This window comes from Spermophilus citellus (assembly GCF_964194105.1).
Source record: "Spermophilus citellus genome assembly, chromosome: 1".
Classification (NCBI taxonomy): Eukaryota; Metazoa; Chordata; class Mammalia; order Rodentia; family Sciuridae; genus Spermophilus; species Spermophilus citellus.
The window spans coordinates 89,542,540-89,567,760 of record NC_138182.1 but is presented as its reverse complement, the minus strand read 5'-3'; the positions used below and the strand labels follow the sequence as shown (position 1 = coordinate 89,567,760).

The window sequence follows — 25,221 nt, the reverse complement described above, 5'->3', positions numbered from 1 at the left end:
TTTAATGGGGACACTAAAAAATATCTTCTGCATTTCTTCATTTAGAATTAATATTGCTCCTTAAAATGGATTATGCACTATTGTACACATTACTTCGTTTTATTCTTAAAATAAATATGTAAGTAGACAAAGCTTATATTATGTTCCTCAGTTTTTTTGTCACTATATCCAAAATAACTTGATAAAACAACTTACAGGACAAAATATTTATTTGGGGGTCATGGTTTCAGAGGATTCAGCCCATGGTCAGCTGGCTGTAAGGCATAATCATGGTGGAAGAGTAAGGCGGAGGAAAGGTGCTCAGCTCATGGCATCCAGAAAACAGAGAAAAACAGAAAAAAAAAAGGCCAAGGACAGACACAATCCCCAAGGTAACTTCCTAGTGACCTACTTCCCCCAGCCACTCATCAACCTGTTGTTTCTACCACCTTCCAATGGTTCATTCATATTATTAATCTATCAAAAAGATTAATCCACTGAAGAGGTCAGAACCCTTGTGATCCAAACTTCTCACCTTTGAACATGGCTGAATTGACTAACACATGAGCTTTGGGGGGATACTCAGATCCAAAACATAACAGTACTCGTATTTAGAATTGAGAAAATTGAAGGCAAGCAAAGTTGTCCAGAGTCATTGTAAGTGGTAGAATCACATTGGAATTGGGATGCCCTGGATCATGCCCTTGATCTTCTATATTTACACTGCTGTATGTTATTCAAGCTGTCTGCAGCTCTGAATGGTGTGTCTGTGATGCATGTATTCATTTACCCTTCATTGAGTGGCCTCCATTTATTTGTCAAGTGCTATGCTAGCACGGTCGCTGTGACAAAGATGAAAAATGTTCTGCTCTTTTTCATGATAGTTTCATCATAGTTGACAGAGAGAGAGATAAAAACCACATAAATATGTTAGTTGAATGAATCATAATGAAAAGTGATGTGGATAGAACAAAGTTAAGCAGAGACAGCCACTAGGAACTCAGTAAGGGAAGAGATAGCATTTTCAAATATAGTGATTGAAAAGGGTGTATTTGTGTTGTTGTTGTTTTGTGTGTGTATGTGTAACAAATTACCACAAATTCATTATCTTAAAATAATCCACATTTATTTTCTGTGGGTTAGTATGCCTATCCTTTGATCAATAAAGGTTTTGGCCTATATTTTTATCTAATAATTTATCAAGGAAAAAAAATCCTAGAGTTTCTGACAGAATTTATTTAGGTCCTTATTGCAGGACGGAGAGACTGGACTGCCTACTGACCACCATTCAGGGACACTCAGCAACTAGAGGCTGCCAACAGTCTCTTGTTTAAGGAACTTTTCACAAGCTCTTACACCGGAACAGAGGCTTCAAAGTCAGCAGGAAGAGCTCCTTTCCTATTCTGTTAAGATGAACTCATAAAATATTGTATATGATGCAACATAGTCAGTGGTGAGACCATCCCTCACTTTTTCATATTTTATCTAGTTAGTAACAAGTCATGAGTTTTGTCTACACTCAAGGGAAGCAGTTTACAAAAAGACAAGGCACACTGGAAATCAGCTTTGGATATTTTCACCAGTGGAGATCACATTGCGATGGGAAAATTTGAGCAAAAATTTGTAGGAGGTAAGGAATGAACTATTATGATATTTCAAGGAAAAAGAGAGAGAAAAGTGGGGGAGAAGAGGGGAGGGAGGGAGGAAGGGAGGGAAAGAGAGAGAGAGAAGAAAGAAAGAAAGAAAGAAAGAAAGAAAGAAAGAAAGAAAGAAAGAAAGAAAGAAAGAAAGAGAGAGGGAGAGAGAGAGAGAGAGAGAAAGAGAGAGAGAGGGAGGGAGGGAGGGAAAAGAAAACCTCGAGAGAGAAAAACCAGGGCAAAATTAATATGAATTGCAGTCCATTTATTCTTGATCACTGATCCTGGTGGTTTTATGCATAGTTGGTTGCATTGATGCTCTAGAGATGCTAGTTTATAAAGGGTGGGGAAAGAAGAGTTATCCAAATTATAACACTGGGCAGGTGACAGTTGACAGAGGGAGGGGAAACTTGGACCTAGTTTATAGATGGTTCTAGGAGAGATGCAAGCACTGTCTGAAAGTAGCAACCTGGGGTGCTACAACTCCTTTCTAGGACATCCCTAAAGGACAATGGAGGTGAATCCTCCCAATGGGTGGAATCTCAAACAGTGAATCTGATTATTCATTTCTCCTGAAATGAGAAATAGCCAGATATGAAATTATACATCAATTCATGAGCCAAGACCAACATGCTAGGTGGCTAGTAGGGACTTGGAAGGAACATGATTGAAAAGTTGGTGAAAATGAGGGCTGCGTATGTGTACTGACTTCTCTGAGAAAGAAATTTGTACATATTTATGTCCTATCTGAGTGTTCCTCAAAGGATGACCTCAGATGAGAAGATTTTAACAATCAAAGGAAAAGGAGACTGTTCTATGGAGCCAGGTCAGTCTCCTTCTCCAGTCACACATGTCATTGCCTAATGGGCTTCTGAATAAAGTAGCCACAGTCGTAGAGATAGAGGTTACGCAGGAGCTCAGCAACATGGACTTCCACTCACCAAAGCTGATCTGACTCCATCACTGCTGAGTGTGCCCTTGGCCAGCAGCAGAGACCACCACTAATCATGTAGCTCCCTGGGATGATCAATCAGCTACCTGGCAGCAGATGGATTGCTTTGAACTACTGCTTCTATCATGGAAGGAGTAATATTATGTTTTTCCTGGAGTAGACATTTACTCTGGGTATGAATTTGCACTCACTGTCCACAATGCTGCTCAATAACCTACCATCCACATTTAACAGAATGCTTTATGCGAAATTGTGATATTCCACTGAGACCCTGATCAAAGAACTCATTTCATATTAAATAATGCTCAGCATTGATCCCAGGCTCATTGAATTCTTGGGTCTTGCCATGTTTCCCATTATCCTGAAGCAGTTAATTTGATAGAGAACAGAACAGTGTTTTAAAAATGCAGTGTCAGCTCTGGCTACATGGCGATACCTTTCAGGATTGCGGCAAAATTCTCCAAAAGGCTGTAGATGCTGTGAATCAGTGGCCAATCTATGGTGCTATGAATTCCATAGCTGGGACTCATGGTTCAAGAGATCAGTTTGTGGGTGAACCTGAGAGTGGCACCACTCCCTATTACTCCTAGTGATCAACTAGTAAAATCCGTGCTCTCTATCCCACACTCTATTCTCTGCTGGCCTAGAGCTCTTAATTTCAAAAGGAGAAATACTCTCCAAGGAGACTTATTAATGATCCCAATGAATGAGAAGTTAAGAATGTACCTGGTCACTTTGTCTCCTCATGCCTCTGAATTGATAGACAAACGAGGGGAATCACTGTGCTGGATGGAGGTACTGGTTCTTATTTCCAAGAGACATTGGCCTGTTACCCCACAATAGAAGGAGGAGAAGTATATGTGAAATACAGGTGACCCCTGAGGGCATCTCTTCGTATTTACTTCAATCTGTGATTGAAGTAAAGGAAAACTACAACTCTATTCAGGCAGGACTAATAATGGCCCAGTTCTTTTAGGACAAAGGTTCAGGTCACTTCATCTAGTACAGAGCTGTGATCAGCTGAGGTACATTCGGGGGGAAAACTTCAATCTAATGTATGAAGTATGATATGTCAAGAGCTTTGTAAAGTTGTGAACAACCAATAAAAAAAATAAAGAAAAAAAAAAAAAAACAAAGGCCATAGATAATATAATTATATGATGAAAGAGAAAACAGGGCTATCTTGTTTATGGGTGATTTTCAGCCATGTTAGTAGATATTTTGATACTTTTAAAATATTACCTAGATTGTCTACAATAAGCAAATGTGATTTATGACACAAGTTTTAACATATGACTTTCCTATATTGTAAGTATCTTATATAAGTTTGTTTGCCTGTATGGATATTTCACAATGTAATTAAAAGCACAACTTCTGAATATTTGCAAAAAAAAAAAAAAGAAATGGATAGTGGAGGAAGGATGTTACAAATATCAGCTTTGTGTAACCTATGGATAAAGAGGGCAAACTCTGTGGGTATGTGTGTGTGTGTTTGTATGTGTGTGCCTGTATGTATCTATATCTACCGTATCTATGTCATTTTTATATATCTTTATCCTCTTTTCTTTCTTTTCCCATTATCATAAAGGATAATTGAATAATATAAGTGTTTTGTTATTGCTAATTTTGCATGATAATATTTAAGTTACACGATATTAAAGAGAAGAATGAACATCACCTGATACCTTTGCCTACTATTCTGAGGAAAGGCTTAATGTGTTTTCTGTTGTACGTAAGGTAATGTGCCATGTTAGGCAGAGTGTCACCTTATTATTATGTTTCTTTATCAATGAAGTATGGTTTAAAGGGATGCATATAGGTGCCAAATTAACAAAGGTAGACTTGTGATGGTTCATTTTATGTGTCACCTTAAGAAAAGAATGGGACCCAGAAAGTCAAATGCTAGATTTTGTTGTGAAGGTATTTTTTTAGATGAGGCTAACAATGAAATGACTTTGAGGAAAGTTGATAGATTACTTGTAATAATGTATGTGAGCCTCTTTCAATCAATTGAAAGGTTTAAGAGAAAACAGCAAGATCCTCTGAAAAAGGAAGAACTTATGTCTCTAGACAACCTTCAGATTTTCACCCGAGTTTGTACCTGACACCCTTTCCTGCAGATTCTGAACTTGTCAGCCCCTACAAGTGTGCACAGCAGTTCCTTAAACACACACACACACACACACACACACACACACACACACACTTTCTCTCTCTCTCTCTCTCTCTCTCCCTCTCCCTCTCCCTCTCATAAACACATATATCCTAATAATTTTGTTTCTCTGGAGAACCCTAATAGAAGATGAGTACTCCACTCATGATGTTTGGAATTAACACTATAAGTTCCTATCATATTATTAATTATATTGTTCTATTTCATTAACAAAATTCCTTTTGTGGGGACAAAAAGGCATTGAATTAAAGTAATAAAAGTCCTAGCCTCCCTTGTAAATAAAAGTGGATATGTCACACAGTCCCCACTAATAGAATTGTAAACAGATGTCTCTGAAGTAGATATCCCTTTAAAAATATCTCACGAGAAGAAAAACTTTTTAATTTTTTTTTAAACATGATATCCTGTTCCTTCCCATGTATAATTGTAAGTCTAGACAGGTAGCAGATAATGGAATGCTATTAGTTTGAAGAGGCCAAGGTGCTAATACAGAAAAATAAAAATATTCACAGTCCATAATAGCATCACTGAATTACAGCACCAGCCTTGTGCTAATTATTTATATAGTTTGAAAACAAAAGAGACTTTGAGATTTCTCTTATTTATAGTTGAAAATACTCTTAACTTATATATCTGGTTAGTAGACATATCCCTGGATAATTTTCTTCATATTAAGAGACCTCTGTCTTCTCAGATGATATTGAAAGTTCCTTCCTATACTTAACACTCTAAGAAAAATGTTTCCAATGCCATCTTTTAAAATGAAGTTAATTGGTATCAAAATAAAATATATTTAGAGTAATGAGAATTATATTGTATGCTTCCTATTATAAATAACTATATTAATTTTTGTTTTAATTCTTCTGTTAATAGTTTCATATTTTGTAGTTAATACATTATCCACTATTAATGTTATCCACTATGAATATAATATTCACTATGATTGTTTCCTCAAATATAAATCTCCCTTTCAATCCTAGAGAGTTTTTTCTATCAAGAACTATTTTCATTGGCTCTTGAAAAATCTAAGTTTATGCTTTTAACCTTATAAAGGAATAATACCCTCAAAATATTACAACTCAATCACCACCTCCATTTCCTGAATCAATTTAGCTCTCTTTGAAAGAGCCTCTGCAGAGTGTTCTATTAGAATGTTAGCATATATACTTCTTCAAAGAAGGTTAAAATATTTTAGTGGATGTTATCACATTTCAAGGTGTAATTTCCTTCTAGTCATTATTTAATCAATGGCATTATGCTGAGTGATCCTGTAGAAGACTCTTTTTTTTTTTTTTTTAAGTTCTTCTCCCATTACTATCACGGATGGATATGTATCATTTGGACTTTTCTCCTGGCGGCTTTAAAAGCATCTAATCTCGGGCTGGGGATGTGGCTCAAGCGGTAGCGGGCTCGCCTGGCATGCGTGCGGCCCGGGTTGGATCCTCAGCACCACATACAAACAAAGATGTTGTGTCCACCGAGAACTAAAAAATAAATATTAAAAATTCTCTCTCTCCCTCTCCTCTTTCACTCTCTCTTTAAAAAAAAAAAATAAATAAATAAATAAAAGCATCTAATCTCTTAATGGCATATCAGATCTGAACAATATCTTTCCCCAAGGCCTCTCATTCTTTAGATTCCATTAACTCAAGGTTCCTTTTGTGGAAAAAAAACCTCATTCTCATTCTAATATAAAAGTTTTTGCAATCAGTATGTGTTATGTCTAAAACTGATTTTCCGACCACTGAGTTCATTTTCTTAAGTGCTGGATCAGAAGTGTCTCATGCATTGTAAGTGCTCAAGAATGCTTGTCAAATTGAATTGGCACAGGATGGCAGTGATTAATTTCTTTTTACAATAGGAGGCTTTGAAAATTTGCTAACAAAATCTGGATACGATCTTCAGCAGTATAGGGAGAGCAATGGAAACTTGATTGTAAGAGATATTGACACTATTATTTTAGAAATGTCTGAGCAACTTGAATGGGCAGAAATTGAAAAATGGTTGAATCACAGCTAACTTTATAAGGATACACTATCATTATTACAAATAATGTTAAAAGTTGCCAAATATTTGTGATATGTTTGGATTCTGCTATTATTTTTAAAAGAATATGCCAATATTTTTACAATATAATAAAAAGTATCTTCATTTATATTAATAGTATTAAAATGACGGAAAATATGCAAGTTGCTAATCCTTTTTCTCTCTGTAAGAAAAATCTGAATATTTTATTTTCCATTATATAACATTTTCCATTTTTCTCTTACTATTATGTTTTAATTGGATAAGAATCCTTAAATTTAACTTTGAAATATAAAAATGTGATGTATTTTAAAACTGAAGCAACAATTACTCTTATGTGAAATCTTCAAACATATATGTTTGTCTTAATAAGTAACTAGATTGTTCCAAAGATTTCCAAGAACTTTGAACATTCACAAGTAAGTCAATATGTTCAATAAAATGGATAAAATTGATCTGGCAAATTTTTTATATATTTAATTTTGAGAGTGTGAAATATACCTGAATTGGTTAACATTTTTATTATTTCTTTAGTATAAAGGGAAAATAATATATGTATCCTGTAGAAATACTGGTATGTGGGAAATATACTATATAAATTTAAATCTTTTATTTTTTCGACTCTCAAAATAATTTGTACAGTTATAATTTATTAAAGAAATTGTGAGTAAACTATTAACAAATATTTTGTCATCTATAGAGGAATTTTCACCCTGTATAAAATAAGAGCTCTGTTTCTTAAATATATAATAAAGGTGAAATAACAACTATATAATAGAAAACTTTAATTATGATTACAAATAACTTCAAATTGCATTTGGACTGGCAAGAATGTGAAGAATTTATTAATTTTTGGTAGGCAGTGATAAGTGAGACTTGAGGAAACTAGGATTATTACTTGGCCAGGACCTCAGAGTCTTTTATAAGACATTTGGTTCTTATTTGTGAGATGGGGCTTCTGAGACATAAAGACTACCATATCCATTCATGTGATCACATCTCTCTGTAATTAAATTATAACTGGAATGTTAAAAACCCAGAACTACTATGGGAAAACAAAAATTCTTGCTAGATAGGATGTGAGATGTTAGCTTATATTCTTCTAAGAGAATCTAATGTTCAGTAATCATTCAAAAATGCATGCATGACAGAATGGCCCATGCCAAAGAAAGCTGTGTCCTCTGGGCACTGAAATGAGAGCAGTGTTTGCTTGGTTATCATGCTAACCTTTATACAATAGCTATTTCAAATTTTGTCTCACAGCTTTTGAGGAAACAGATATTCTGACACAGGCTGCCACAGAGATGCAACTCAAAAGTGATGCTGGAACATTTGGGATAAAATCAGCTTGAGGAGTCTAAAGGTAGGGAAAACATGACTATGATTTCAATGTGTCTCCCCCAAAACATTCTTTGGAATTTTAATTCCCACTACAACATTGTTGGGAAACAGACACTAATCAGAGGTGTTTAGGTTATGAGGGCAAACTGAACAGATAAATGTTATTGGAATGGGCATGAATTTGTTAACTCAGAGGCGGCTCTGTAATAAAGCCGGGAGTTTATCCCCCTTCTACCTTTTTTTTTTTTAAGAGAGAGTGATAGAGGGAGAGAGAGAGAGAGAGAATTTTTTTAATATTTATTTTTTAGTTATTGGCGGACAGAACGTTGTTTGTATGTGGTGCTGAGGATCGAACCCGGGCCATCTTCTCTATACACTTCCACCATGGGGCAAAGCAGCAAGAAAAGCTTTTGTCAAGTGTCAGCTCCTGGAATTTGGACTTCCCAGGTCTACAAAACTGTAGGCAATATGTTTTAGTTTATTATAAATTACCTAGGCTGTGATGTTCTTTTATAGTAGACAAAATGGCGTCTGAATCCATAATTCTAGAAAAGAATCTTGGCCACAATTACAGAGGGATACACTGTTGGAAACAAATCTGCCTTAAGAATGAAGTTGAACCTCTTTTCAAATGTTTAGAAATTATTATTCGGTGACATCAGTGAAAATGATGAAGTGGAATTTCCAATGGCCTGTATGGCACCTCCACAGAAACATGCCCTTGTATTTGCATGCATGGGTATACACACACACACACACACACACACACAACAACAACAACACACACACACAAAAACTCCAAATACAAACACACACGCACACCAAACACAATAGGATAGCTTTATGGGATATTAATTCTCCCTTGTTCCAGTGCCAGACCTAGAAAATGAATATCAACCAAAAATACTCTACTTAAAAATACTATCTTTTGAAAATAAAGGAAAATTAGGATATTTCATATAAACAAAGCCAGGAGATTTGTTTCAAGTAAACTAACTTATGAGAAATGGTACAGGAAGCCCTTAAGACTGAAATTAAAGGACACAGGGTGTAATGTGAAGTCATACAAAGAAAAAAAGTACAGTGGTAAAGAGAAGTGCACAGGTAAATATAAAATCAAAATAATGGCATGTCTTTTGCAACTCCTCTGTGACGCCTATGTAATTTGAAAACAAATATATAAACCAAAATTATAAAACTTATAATGTACATGTGATACGCAAATTATAATTTATAGTGATAACTTCATAAACAGGGAGATGTAAACCCATGCCAGAGCAGCTTTTAAAAATAAAACTAAAGGATATTTACAAAAGAATGCTATTAGAACACCTACCTCATACTATCAAGAAAACTCAAATCAAGATAGATTGAAAGACCAAAACTAAGAGCTCAATCTATAAAACCCTCAGAGGAAATCATAGGCCTAGAATTCATGACCTCAGATACAGCAATGTTTCTGAGCCCAGAACACTAAAGTCTGAAAGAAAAGAAAAAATAGATAAATGGGACTTCATCAAAATTAAGAAATTTTGTGCATCAAAGGACATCACCAAGTTAAATGAAAATACAACCAAGAGAATGGAAGAACTGTTTGCAAATAATATAATTTAAAGAAAATGTTCTGAATATATAAACAACACACAAACAATCCAATTTTTTAAAATTTGGTAAAAGACTTGGACAACTATTTTTCTAAAAAGTTATGCAAGTGGTGAAAAAGTAGAGTAAAAACTGCTCAGCATAATTAGTAATTAAGTAAATGTAAAGACACAAGTGAATACCATTTCAAACTCACTATGATGCCTAAAATTTAAAAATATAGGGCAATAAATGTTGGCAATGATATGGAGAAATTGAAAATTTTTAAACTTTTTAAATTGGTGCATTATATTTACACAAAATAGTGGAATTTATTGCTACATATTTGTACATACACACAAATATAATGATATGATTTGGTCACTTTCATTCCCCAGTACTCCTCTTTTCTCTCCTTTCCTCTCTTCTCCAGTCTCTTTAATGTACTGGTCTCCCTTCTGTTTTCATGAGATTCCCCCATAGCACTTTTTCGAATGGCTTTTAATTATTTTTGGAAATGTACAATAGTATAGAAATTATTGAAAATAGTTTGGAAGGTCCTCAAAATTTAAACACAGAATTTCCATATGACCCAGCAATTCTATTCCTATATTTGTACCAAAACTGTTTGAAAAATAGATATTCAAACAAACATTTGTACACAAATGACCAGAGCGGTACCACTTTCCATAGACAAAGTGTGGAAACAAACCAAATGCCTATTAATAATGAAGAAACAAAACTATGGTATATTTAAACACTGGGATATTATTCATAAGGACATAAAAAGCAGAGTATATTGTGTTATAACTCAAAAATATTATACTGTGGGACACAAGCTAGATACAAAAGATTGCATATTGTATAATTCAATTTATATGAAATTGGCATGATAACTGAAGAATAGATACAGAGAGAAGATTAGTAGTCTCTTGGGACTGAGGGTAAGAAAATGGGGAGTGACTATTTAAAAATCCAAGTTATTTCTGGGGTAATTAAAAGTTTTGTAAGTTGATAAAAATGTTGGTTATACCATGTACTAAGTGCCACTGAATTGTACACTTCATTATGGTTAATTTTATGTTATAAGAATTTTACCTAAAAGAAAATGCATTGATTTGTCTCACATTCTCTAATATAATTATGATTTTATGTAAGTATTATTAATTAGTTAATCAAAATGAATAAATATGGTTTCAAGACCATCAAACAAAATTTCCAGTGGGGAGAATACAGAATTAAAGTAGGAAAAGCATGTGAAAAAGCAAAAAAAAAAAAAAAAAAAAAAGAATACAAAACAAAACAAAAACAACAACAATGACCTTTTAAATCTTTTTTTTTTACTTACCAATTTGTTTATTTGTATCTGATCTTTGCAGAAACATTAGCATTAAAACTACTAGGTTGTTTTCCCTCTCTTTCTTTTTAAATAAAGAGACATTTTACATTGCAGAAAACTGGTTTGACCTGAACAATTGCCAAGGTCATATAGTTTCTCTGTGTAGTCCCATCTAGTAATAAGCTAAGGCTAAATTACATGCTCTCCAATTTCTTGGAGAGGAAAAGGCTCATGAACAGTGCCATTTACTGTACCTGAGGCTAAGATAATATCTAATCTACTAACAACACAGCTTTCATAGGGGCTTCAGAAGACTGCTAGGAATTCCAGACATATTTAAAAATCTATATTTACTGCCACTTTTCCTCATGAAAATGTAGGATATCTCCAGAAGGCTGAGATGTTTAGCATTTAACTGTAAATGATACTGTCCCAGATAAAATTGAAATTGGGGATATATCCAGAAAATGGCCTCAATTCTGCAACCTATATCCAAGATGATATATTGTTCATCTTAGCTTTCCCTATAAACTTATGTATGTCTCTAAAATAGAATCTATTTAAAAAAAGAATTTTTAATGGTATTATGGAAAACTTATGTGTTTGGGAATATTTCAAGAGATAAAATTTGATCCCACCATTTTCTGTTTTTGTGATCCATAGTAATCCTTTCTCCATCCATCAAATGGGCAAGAAAATACCTGTGTAAAGCAAATACACTACCCACTCATTCAGTAAATTTAGTATGCTGAGATGGAGTGACTTTATCTTCTAAACCTGTACAAAAACTCTGATGAAAATATTCTTTAGTCATGTTGCATAATTGCTTGAAGAAATAGATATCAATAATATTTTGAATTAAAGCAGCTTAAGTATGAATAAATGTCTCTGTTCATTATTATTTACATATATTAGTTGTCCAAATTAATAGGCTTCACTGTGACATTTACATATATGCATAGATCATGCCTGTTTACCATTGTTTCTGCCCTATTTTCTCTTCCCTTTCCCCCACTTCTACCCAGAACCCTTTCTCCTTTCTAAATAATCACTCTTTTACATTCAAGCGTGTGAATGTGAATGTGTGTGTTTCTTTTTAGTTTCCATATGTGAAAGAATACACATAGTACTTGTCTATGTCTGGCTTATTAAGCTCAACATGATGCCCTTCTTTTCATACAAATGACAAGATTTCATTCTTCTTTATGACCGATATTCCATTGAATGTGTATGATTTATCCTTTCATTTGTTAAAAGGTACCTCAGCTCGTTCTACATATTAGGTAGCATGAATTGTGCTGCAATAATAATGGTAAGAATTTCTTTTTTGTATGCTGATTTCATTTCCACTGGATATATGCTTAGGGTGGTATGGCTAAATTATATAGTATTTTAATTTCTAGGTTTTTTTAAAGAGTATCTTCATACTCTTTTTCATAGTGTCTGTAATAATTCTCTCCACATCTTTCATAGTGGCTATAAATACTTACCATATTTTTGCCAGTATTTGTTATTCTTTTTAAAATATCTATCTATCTATCTTCCTATCGATCTATCTATTTAGATGAACACAATACCTTTATTTAACACATCTTTATGTAGTACTGAGGATCGAACCAAGGGCTTCACAATGTGAGATGAGTGCTCCACCGCTGAGCCATGGCCCCAGCCCTGTTATTCTTTTTATAACAGGCATTCTGATGGAAGTAAGATGGAAACTCACTCCAGTTTTTTTATTTATAGTTCTCTGATAACTAAGGCACTAATCATTTTAAATATATTTATTGGTAATTTGTAGATTTTTTTTAGATCTGTTGAGAATATTTACTCATATTTTGATTTGATTATTTATTTTTGATGCTGTTTTTTGAGATATTCATTAAACTGTAAATGATATTGAGCCTCTGTCAGATGAATATTTGGTAAAGATATTTTCCAGTTCTACAGGTCATTTCTTCACTCTGCTGATTGTTTCCTTTGTCGCACAAAAGCTTTTAAATTTGATGTAACCCCATTTATTAGTTCTCACATTTGTTTCCCAAGCTATTAGAGTCCTATTTAGGAAATCATGGCCTAGCCCAATATCTTGAGATGTTTCCTGTATGTTTTCTTTTAAAAGTTTTATGCTTCATATTTTGTATTAATATTTTTCATTCATTTGGAGCTGATGTTTATACAGGTGTGAGATAGGGACCTAGTTTCAGTCTTATACAGATAAAACCAGTGGAGGAAAAGTCTGTCTTTGGTCCAATGTATATTTTTTGATACCTTATTAGGAATCATTTGGTTGTAGATAATTGAATTTTCTTTTGTGTGTTCTTTCTCATTCTATTAGTGGGCATTTCTGGTTTTATGCTAATACTATGCTGGTTTTGCTACTTTGGCTTTGTAGTATGTTTTGAAATCAGGTGTTGTGATCCTTCAACATTGATCGTTTTGATCATGATTCCTTTGTTTATTCAGAGTCTTTAGTGTTTCAGTATGCATTTTAGAAGGGTTATTTTTTTTCTACTTTTGGGAATAATGTCTTTGGAATTTTGATGTTTAGATTGCTTTTGTTAGTATATTTTAACATTGACAACATTAATTTTCCAAATTAACAACATTAATTTTCCAAATTCATAAATCCATCTTGTAATGTGTTCTTCAATTATTTTCTTTCATATTTTTATTTTATAATGAGGTCTTTCTCCTGCTTGGTTAAAGTTTTTTCTGGGTTTTGCCTTGTTTTCATTCTTCTGTATTGTTTTGTTCTTTTTGTTTGGTTTTGTTTTTTCTTGTTTTGTTTTTGAGGCACTGTGAATGAGGTAATTTCTGTCTCATCATGTATGAGTGTGTAGAAAAGTTACTGATTTTTGTATATTGATATTGTTTTCTGCTACTTTGCTAATTTTTTTTTTTATCAAATCACAGAATCTTTTCATGGAGCCTCTAATGTTTTCTAAGTATAGAATTATGTTATCAGTAAACAGGGATAATTTGACTTCCTCTTTTCTTACTTGCATTCCTTTTATATCTTTTTCTTGCCTCATTGATATGGCTAAAATTTTTAGTATTATAATATTATTAATTTTAATATTATTTTTAATATTATTTTAATATTATTTTAATATTATTAATATTAATTTTAATATTGAGAATGGACACCTACTTCTTGCTCCTGGTATTAAGAAGAGATACTTTCAGTTTTCCACATTTATTCATTGACTTTGGGCTGGTTATCATACACTTTATTATGTTGAAGTATAATTCTTTTTTAAAAAAATTTTTAGCTGTAAATGCACATAATACCTTTATTTTATTTACTTATTTTTATGTGGTGCTGAGGATCAAACCCAGTGCCTCACATGTGCCAGGTAAATACCACTGAGCTACAACCCCAACCCTGAAGTATGATCCTTATATACCTAATTCATTCAGGGTTTTATCATGAAGAGCTGTTGAATTTCAAGTGTTTTTGTTCTGCATCTGTTAAGATAATCATGTGATTCTTATCCTCAATTCTGTTTATATGCTGTTGCACATATTGAACCATTCTTGTGTCCCTAGAAGAATACCAACTTCATTATGGTGTTCGGTTTTAATGTGATGCTGAATTGAATTTCCAAGTATTTTATTGAAGATTTCTGTATCTATATTCATTAGATGTATTAATCTATAACTAACTTACTCTCTCTCTCTCTCTCTCTCTCTCTCTCTCTCTCTCTCTCTTATGTGGCCTCATCAGGCTATGCTAGCAGGGTAACACTGGCTTTGTAGAATGAGTTTAAATGGGTTGATTTATAGAAAACAGTTTAGGGAGCATTAATGTTTGTCATTTTTTTTAAAAGTCTGCTAAAATTTAGTAGTGGATCCATCTAGACCTAGGTATTTGTTTGTTGACAGAATTTTATTACTCAATCTCTTTACTCGCTATTGATTTGTTGATGGGCCTGAAGATTTTATCCTCGGTTTAGTTACTGGTGTAGTGCAGTTGTGTCATGTGAATAGGCAGGGGTTAAGGCCACAGTTCCCTCTCTGTGCCATATACTTCTGGACTTTTCAGCAATGTATGGCTAATGCAGTATGGGTGCACTTGATGGCTGAGGTCCCTGGTAGGTGAATTACCTACAAGAGTTATACTATTTATTTTTAATGTTGCTATGGGGGGTCACAATCCAGGAGCAAACCTTTAGTCAAACCCCCAACTGTGCTTACTTGAGAACATGTTATTGACTGGGGCCTTTTGTAACCCTGATTCTTTAAGTTGAATTATCCACAAAGAATCACAAAGGACTACATTGCAGTTGGAGCAAGGTGCACCTTCTTTCAGCTGGCTGGGAATGGAGCCGTTCAGCATAGCACCTGCCCAATGTGAGTGAGGTGCCAGGCTTAGCTCTCGTTGCAACAAAGAAAAAAGGTCAAACAAGAAACTAGAAAAAAAAAATAAAAACGAAGTAAAACAACAACAGCGTTGACATGATCAACAACAGAAAATAAAAGGATTAAAAAAAGTAAAATAGCAATAAAAACTAAAAACATATTTGAAAATAAAAGAAGATAGCAAGAGAAAGCATAAAAAATTATAGAAGAAATGCGGTCCAAAAAGGAATGGTGAAGAAAAGCAATAAAGCAGGAAAAAGCAAAAAGCATAAGAGAAAAGTTAAATATTAAAGAGAAGAAAATAAAGAGAAAGAAACACAAAATGGTGAAAAATATATTAACAAATATTAAAACTTCCTCCCTGCTGTGGAGCTTCAATGACTGGGCAAGAGTGGATATTTCAAACCTATGGCAATCAAAGCTTCTCTCCATGTTTTCTCAGTCTGTACATTCCCTGGACACAGCAAAGGCCGGGGCTCATTTACCATCCTCTTCTTCTTCTTCTTCTTTTTTTTTTTTTTTTTTTTTTTTTTGTGTGTGTGTGTTCTTCATGGCACTAGCAGGAGTGATTTGTGGCTGGAGTAGAGTAGAATACCTTTTAGCCTCTTGGGCAGAATGCAGAACACACTGATAAAGATTCTTCCTGGAGCTATATGGGCTGCATACTGTAAGAACAAGACATTGATATCATAGGAAGTCAGCAAGCTGGGGCAAAATACAGATGTCCCGAAATATTCTCTGTGGAGATTTCTGTGCTGTTTTCTCAGAGGGCAGAAGCAACATGAGCTCTGCATCATGATCCTTTCCACTCCCAGGATAGACTGAGTCTATGTAATCTTAAGTATCTGTGCTGGGGGATTAGAGTATGTTCTCCACTATTTGTTGCATGTGATTATGCCATTTCCATCCTTGGCTTCCGTGGGCAGTCATACATCACTACTCACTTTGCTGGTCCCTGATAACTAGACAAAGCTTTGATTCCAAAGAAAAGCACTTTTTTTTTTTTTTTTGTATCCCATGAACCTATGTGCCCCTGTCTATTCTCTCACAACATAGAACTTGCAAGGATTTTGTATCAGTCTGCCATGCCATAGGCCAACTCAGTGCTATTGCACTGTTCCAGGGAGAAGAAAATGCAGAGTCCATTGATTTACAGAGTACAAAGCCTAAACATTTCTTTATTTATATATGATGACATTTCATTGAGTAACAGATATCAAAAGATTTCTGAAGGTAGACGACATTGTCGAATGTACTTAATTCCTTTTAGAAAATCAATATCATATCTGTGTTACTTTTTCAATTCGATTTTTATGTCTGTTTTGCAGCAATAGTTCATACATTTACATTTTAAGAAATTTAAAATATTTATTAAGTGTTTTTTGTTTTGTTTTGTTTTGGGTACAACTGAGCTATGTCACTGGCACTTTTTATTTTATATTATTTTTTTTTTATTTTGAAATAGAGTTTCTTTAAGTTGCTTAGGACCGCACTAAGTTGCTAATTTAGTTGCTAATTTTAATACTCCTGCCTCAGCCTCCAAAAGTTATTGGGATCACAGGTATACACCCCTGTGCCTAGAAAGTCCAGGTAAATCTTATGGGTTAAATCTATTCTTTTTACAAAACATCCTGCACCTTTTTGTTATGCTAAGTTTCTGCTATAAATAAATATATCTTAGGTACTGTATGAGTTTCCTATTGCTTCTGTAACAGTTATCAGATCTCTTTGTTATTTTTCAGTTTTTAAAAGTCACCTTCATTCCTTAGAGCTTGACCTTTGCAGTCCTCAAAGCCAGCAGTCTCTCTCACTCATAAGCTTTGGCTATGACTCTCTTGCATGCTTCTTTCATTTATAAGGACACTTGAGATTACATATAGTTCAGAATATAATGCAGAGACATCCAGAAGACTGTCCCCTTTTCAAATTCCTTAAATTAATTACATCTACAAAGTCCCTTTGCCATGTAAAGTGACATATGTGTATGTTCTGAGTATTATTAGAACATGAACATTTTGGTGGGGTTATTATTTTTTCCATCATGAGTAACTCTGATTAGAACTATAAGTTAGCTAACTCAATAGGTTTTATCAAGTATTAACATTAGAGAACTTTGATAAAGAACTCTTCATCAAAAGCACTACATTTAAACAGCAGAATATATTATACTTAAAAGATGAAATGGCATAAAAATGTGCTTTATTGAATCTATTTTGTTCATTGAGGTAATACATATTTTTAATTGACAACCAACCCTACCATTTACCATAATTCTGCAAAACTGGCTTATCCAGAATACAGGTTGTCACTCCCAATTTGAGTTCAATGTTAGCATGTTTCATCAGATATCTAATAAAAAATAAGTAATAAGATTAGCACTAGAGTCCTAAATATAAAGACAAAAAGTAATACTGTCCCATAGTCTGTGACTTTGAGCAAATTTATAGCAAATTTAAATGTTAAAGGTGCAATATCACATTTTTTAAAAAATTTACAATCTTGTAACTTGAAATTTTTATTTTTATACAATAGATCCTTTGAGAACTGTTCTAACTCACAAACTGATCAAATTATAAGCTACTTTTTCATTAAGCCTTTATATAACTCATCTGTGGACAATTGTACTGTTCTATTAGTAACTGATCTGTTTTCAACAGAAAGCAGTAATAAGAATGACTTCATTCCATTTCATTAAGGAAAATGAAGCAATTAGCAGATAAATTAAGGAGATAACTTAATTCCTTTGTTAGCTTCTGAGAGGATTTTAAATTTTTTCTTTGTGACTTCAAATGTCTGCCAGGTAGTGAACTCCTGTGATCCCAGCTACTCAGGAGGCTTGAGGCAGGAGGACTGCAAATTCAAAGATAGCCTCAAAAACTTCATGAGGCCAATATGATCTTATAAAATACATTGTAAAGAAGTACTTGTCCTCATTTATTTAAAGTAAGATTATTATGTTTTAGAATTTTTTTGCATATCAAAAATCATTAGTATCATAATATTTATCAAACTATACAATGTGCAATTTTATGTTATAACTGTTGCTATTGCCATTATTTAGATGGTTAGACTTTGATAATTTGAATCCACAAGCCTAAACTACTACCAGTATTTACTTTTCAGTCAACAGTGTAATGTTTTTATTCAAATCTTCCACCCATTTAAGGGATTAATTTTAACTTGCTACCATTTTTGTCTCTATGGTGTCATGGTTTAATTGAACAGTACGATTGTTTATTTCCTAGGTATATAGCACTATTGAAGGTGCTATGAAAGCAAAGAGATTGAAAAGGAATGCTCACAGCAACATAAAATTTCACAGAACATAATATTTCATATGTGGATATAAAGTGATATTTTTTCAGAAGAAGTTAAAATCATATTTCCAAGAAATGAAAAAAAATATGAAAATTGTGAATAAGCTTTGGGTAAACTGTCAAAAACAAAACGAAACAATGGAAAGATAGAAGGGACACTGTAAGTAGTTTCTAAGTTAGAAACAAAGACATGAAAAAGGAGAAGGAATGCTTAGAGTTTAACATGATAAATTTACTATGGTGAGGGAATGTATCAGTTTTATATTGCTGTATAAAAATAATCACTGCAAACTAAATAGCTTAAAGTGACACACATTATTAGTCACAGTTCCACAAATTACAAGTGAGATACAGAATGACTGTGCTCTCCCTAGGGTACACAAATATGAAGTCAAGAGTGTCAGGCAGACTGACTTCTCCTCTGGAGACTATGAGGAAAACCTGCTCCCAAGCTGATTTTTGCTGTTGGAAGTGTTCTGGTCTTTGTGGTTTAGGACTGTGATACCTGTTCCACTGTTGGTTACCAGTCAGACCAGATTGCCTCTTGCCTTATCATGCAGTTCTCTGCTCTGTAAAGCTTGAAATGGGATCTTTGCATGTGTCAAATTCCCTTCATGCTTCAAATCTCTGACTTTCTGTATAGATAAACCAGGGAAAACTGTTTTTAAAGGGCACATGGGATTAACACAGACCTGAAGGGATAATCTTAAAGTTTGCTGATCTCTGATCTTAGTGGTATCTCCAAAATAACTTCATGGTGGAATATGAATTGGTAAGTAACTGAAGACATGTGTACAACAGGGCCTGATAATCAAGAAGGCCAATCTGGAATCCCAGCTACTATGGGGAATAAAGAAAACATGTGTTCTTTATAAAAATAAATGCTTTTCTCCGAAAGACAGCCTTGAATATTATATTCCAATGCTTGGATTCTATTCTATGAGTAGACATTTGGGGCAATAAACCCTCTTGTATATTATTTTCTGAATCTTTTTGAGGACACTGGCAATATCAAATGACTTGAAAAATATGTCACACAAACATTTTATATTTTCTTTTTTCAAATTATCAAATAAGATGAAAAAAAATATAAATTATAAATATGTTCTTCAAACTAAGGAAGTTAGCCAGAAGAGGACCTAAATGTTGGAAGAAATCCAGATATGGGATTGGATAGATTAGAAAATTAGATAAGGAACACAGCAGTCTGGAATTCTGAGTTAAGTGTGTAATTCCAAAGGAAAATCCAGAGAATCTACCTGCTGGATCAATACATTAAAAAAATGGGCAATGGACATAAATGTAATTATGTAAAATTTAAAATGAAACTTTGAATACTAGAGCAGTGGTTCTCCTCTTGCTAAACCAAAACATGCTAATTTAGTAATAGTAGAGGGGCCGTTTCCCTCTAGCTCCTCACCATAAATTCACCCCTCATGGAAACCTGCCTATGAATACCTTGTATTTCTATGAAAAAGCCAGAGTTTGAACTCCTTTTCAAGGAAGGAATACCTGGGAAATAGATATTCCACATTTCTGTACAAGTAACACCAGTTTTTCCAAAGGAAAACACATCTGAAAGAAGTGAGAATGAAACTGAGATAATCAGTATCACTGAATGATACAGTCCAACCAGAACTAAAGAAAACAAAAATCCTACATATTCAAATAGGTGAAGAGATAACATTTAAATCCAAAAGTCTACCTGGACTGAGGTGTGGTTCAGTAGAAGAACATGCCTTATGTGTGCCAGGCCCTTGGTTGAATCCCCAGCATCAGGAAGGTAAAAACCATTATAATCCAGAATTCCATAATCAAGCAAATATAAAAGCAAAGAAATTATTTTGAAATATGCCAGAACCAAAACATGTCATATGATTATTCTAAATATGTCATCTCTTGCCAGGGAAGATCACAGTAAAAAATTTAAAAAAATAGAAACATAAGAAAAAAAAGCATGAAATATATGAATCAGTGGCTTGATCATTGTCAAAAAGAATCAAATAAAGCTCATACAAAGTGCAAAAGAAGTCGTTTGACTCTTGAAGGCAGCATTAGTCTCTTTCAAGCAGGAGGACTTAGTGACAAAAGACTACATTTCCCTCTTTATGTGTTCTGTTACTTGCTTGGTTCTATAAAAAGAACTGACTTAGTCACTGTGACATATATACTGCTGTTGGATGTAAAATAATTCAACATAGAGACAGTGCATTGATGACTTAATTATGGTTGCAGAATATAATAAATATAATGGTATTCTTTTAACATTTTCAAATTGTATAACAAAATCTCTGAAGAAAGTAGGAATTTTAAATGCAGGCATACTGAGACTTTATCTTTTTATATCAATAGATCAATATATAATGTGTGATACTGATGAATCCTGAAGTTAAAAAAAAGGATCAAAGATTACTAGAAACCATAGAGATTTCTGCTCTAATTTTAATTATTTCTTGTCTTCTACTACACTTGCTGTTGTTTTGCTCTTCCTTTTCTAGGTTTTTGAGGTGTTGTGTGAGTTCATTTATTTGTTGGTTTTTTCTTTTTTTGAGGTAAGAACTCCAAGAAATGAATTTCCCTCTTAAAACTGCTTTCATTGTGTCCCATAGATTCCGGTATGTTGTGTCTGTATTATCATTTGACTCTAAGAATTTTTTCATCTCCTCCTTTATGTCTTCTATAACCCATTGATCATTCAATAACATATTGTTCATTTTCCATGTGATGTAGGATTTTTCCTTCCTTCTTTTATCATTGATTTCCAATTTCATTCCATTATTATCAGATATGGTGCATGGTATTATCTCCACACCTTTATATTTACTAAGAGTTGCTGACAAAGCAATCATGAAATATGGAAAAACAAAAGACCCAGAATAGCAAAAGCAATTCTAAGCAGAAAGTGTGAATCTGGAGGTATAGCGATACCAGAGGTCAAACTGTACTACAAAGCAATAGTAACAAAAACAGCATGGTACTGGTACCAAAAGAGGCAGGTGGACCAATGGTACAGAATAGAAGACACAGAGACTAATCCACAAAGTTACAACTATCTTATATTTGATAAAGGGGCTAAAAGCATGCAATGGAGGAAGGATAGCATCTTCAACAAATGGTGCTGGGAAAATTGGAAATCCATATGCAACAAAATGAAATTGAATCCCTTTCTCTCGCCATCCACAAAAATTAACTCAAAATGGATCAGGGAGCTAGATATCAAATCAGAGACACTGCGTCTGATAGAATAAAAAGTTGGCTACGATCTACATATTGTGGGTTCGGGCTCCAAATTCCTTAATAGGACACCCATAGCCCAAGAGTTAACAACAAGAATAAACAAATGGGACTTACTTAAACTAAAAAGTTTTTTCTCAGCAAGAGAAACAATCAAAGAGGTAAATAGAGAGCCTACATCCTGGGAACAAATTTTTACCCCCCACACCTCCGATAGAGCCCTAATATCCAGAATGTACAAAGAATTCAAAAAATTAAACAATAAGATAACAAATAACCCAATTAACAAATGGGCCAAGGACCTGAACAGACACTTCTCAGAGGAGGACATACAATCAATCAACAAGTACATGAAAAAATGCTCACCATCTCTAGCAATCAGAGAAATGCAAATCAAAACCACCCTAAGATACCATCTCACTCCAGTAAGATTGGCAGCCATTATGAAGTCAAACAACAATAAGTGTTGGCGGGGATGTGGGGAAAAGGGTACACTTGTACACTGCTAGTGGGGCTGCAAAATGGTGAGGCCAATTTGGAAAGCAGTATGGAGATTCCTGGGAAAGCTGGGAATGGATCCACCATTTGACCCAGCTATCGCACTTCTTGGACTATTCCCTGAGGACCTTAAAAGAGCGCTCTATAGGTATACGGCTGCATCAATGATTATAGCGGCACAATTCACAATAGCTAGACTGTGGAACCAATCTAGATGCCCCTCAATAGATGAATGGATAAAAAAAATGTGGCATCTATACACAATGGAGTACTATGCAGCACTAAGAAATGACAAAATCATAGAATTTGAAGGGAAATGGATGGCATTAGAGCAGATTATGCTAAGCGAAGCTAGCCAAGCCCTAAAAAACAAATGCCAAATGTCTGCTCTGATATAAAGAGAACAACTAAGAACAGAACAGGAAGGAAGAGCATGAGGAAAAGACTACAGTAAACAAAGACAAATGGGGGGAGAGAAACGGAGAGAGAAGGGAAAGCATATGGAAATGGTAGGAGACCTTCAATGATACATAAAATTATAAGAGGTTATGAGGGGCAAGGGGGAGGGAAAAAAAAGGGAGAGAATTGAACAACAGCAGGGGAGGTAGAGAGGGAAGATGGGAGGGGAGGGGAGGGGAGGGGGGATAGTAGGGGATAGGAAAGATAGCAGAATACAACAGTCACTAATATGGCATTATGTAAAAATGTGAATATGTAACAGATGTGATTCTGCAATCTGTATTTGGGGTGAAAATGGGAGTTCAAAACACAATTTGAGTCAAATGTATGAAAGATGATATATCATGAGCTATGTAATGCTTTAAATAATCAATAAAAAAAACCATAGAGATAATATATTTAATGAAAAAATCATAGGTGGCTGCAGAAAAAATTACTAGGTAAGAAAAGTAATTCTTCATTTTCATAATGGTACATCAAGAAGCAGTTTGAAATTAAGTTAATGAGATTATATAGTGTATATGTACACACACATGTATACATGTAAGTATATTAAGACAAGCATTTTTAGAAATCGTTAAAGTTGTTACCACTTGAAACTGAAATGGACTTGAGAACAAAAGGGCCAGACTTATATATTATTGTGGGTCACTCTACATATTTGTAAATATTTATATATTTTAAAATTTGTTTTACACATCTACAACTTTAAAGTCTGTTTTACGTACAAAAACTAACCCTCCACAATTTCAAAGATGGTCCAGGAAAAGTTTTGGAACATAAAAAAAATAAATTAGGAGATATGATATGGTAGAGTTTAATTATCCCTGTGGAATACTAGCTGATTTTACTACCTGTTTTAAAACCTGATAAAAATGGATGGAGTTTTATTTCTCAGTTTCAAAGAAAACTAATGAACTAATACTGTAAGAAGCCTGCCATTTAGTCTTACCATAGGACGAGTGCTAAGACTAAATCTTGACTCAATTAATCATGATTTGATAGATTTACAAGAAACTCAAGATAATGTTGCATCCTTTTAAGGGAATTTAGATATGATTAGAATATTTGAACTCTTCCTGACAGACTTCCTTCATTGACTCAAATAAATAGATTTTATACCCTTGGTATTGTGCCATGACAAAGATAATGCTGTAATCATGCTTGTGAATCCAAATGCATATTTACATTCAAATTTCATGCTATGGTCAAAAAATTTAACCAGCTGGTTAGTTAGAATCCACAGCTCTAAATTGTCATCTGACAATGGTAAACAATGTATGACTAGATCCTAGTAAACTGCTGTTCAAACCCTCATCTGTAAAATTTTAACTTTTTAACTATTTCCCTTATCTGTAAGAGAAAATTTTATATATACTTAACAAAAGACAGAAAAAAATTAATGAATTCTCAATTTTGTTCATTGTCTACGGTTATCACTTATTTGTCTGCTTTAATTTATTTTATTGGTGTTTTATTATTTTCAGTGTATAAATCATTATTATTTTTAATGATATTGCTGCTGGATTTTTTTAAAGTTTATTTTTAATTTATTGTCAATGGTGATCACCACTGATGGATTCATTTATGTTGAATCATTATTTTATCACATGGATAAATCCTACTTGGTTGTAGTGTGTGATTCTTTTAATGTGCTGTTGAATTCAATTTGCTAATCTTTCACTGAGGACTTTTGCATCCATGTCCTTCAAGGTTATTGGTCTTTAGCTTTCTTCTTGTGTAGCCTGTGTCTGACTCTGGTATCAGTGTGATATTGGTCTTGGAAAATGAGTATTCTCTCTTTTAAATTTTTTTTAGAATAATTTAAGAAGGATTGATATTAATTCTCCCATAATGTTGTCAGAATTCACCTGTGAAGATATTTATCTCCTAGCTTTTCTTTTTGGGGAGCTTTTCATTACCCATTCAATCTCAGTATTGGTTATTGTTTTGTTCAGGTTTTCTATTTTCTCGTATTTAAGTTTTGATAGGTAATATGATGCTCAACAATAGTCTGTTTCTTCTAGTTTGTTCATTTTGTTAGCAAATACTTACTAGTAATTGTCCCTTATGATCATTTTTATTTCTGTGGCATCAGTTGTAATATCTCCTAAAAAGTTTCTGCACTGCAAAGGAAAACAATCAACAAAATGAAAAGGTAACTTACAGAACAAGAGAAAATATTTGCAAAGCATATATATGATAAACAGTTAATATTAAAAATATTGAAAGAAATCCTATAACTCAATAACAAAAAAGTGGTCCATATTAATAATTATCTGGGAATGTAAATCAAAATTATGTATTACCAAAAACCTGTTAGG

At 33.7% G+C, this 25,221-nt stretch overlaps 1 protein-coding gene across 1 annotated transcript in view; it reads right to left on the bottom strand.

Moving 5' to 3' along the window:
- LOC308647662 (zinc finger protein 804A-like) overlaps window positions 1-25,221 on the bottom strand; it is a gene marked incomplete at both ends in the record, with an annotated part of 277,954 nt that overhangs the window by 6,308 nt on the left and 246,425 nt on the right. The window lies entirely within an intron of this gene.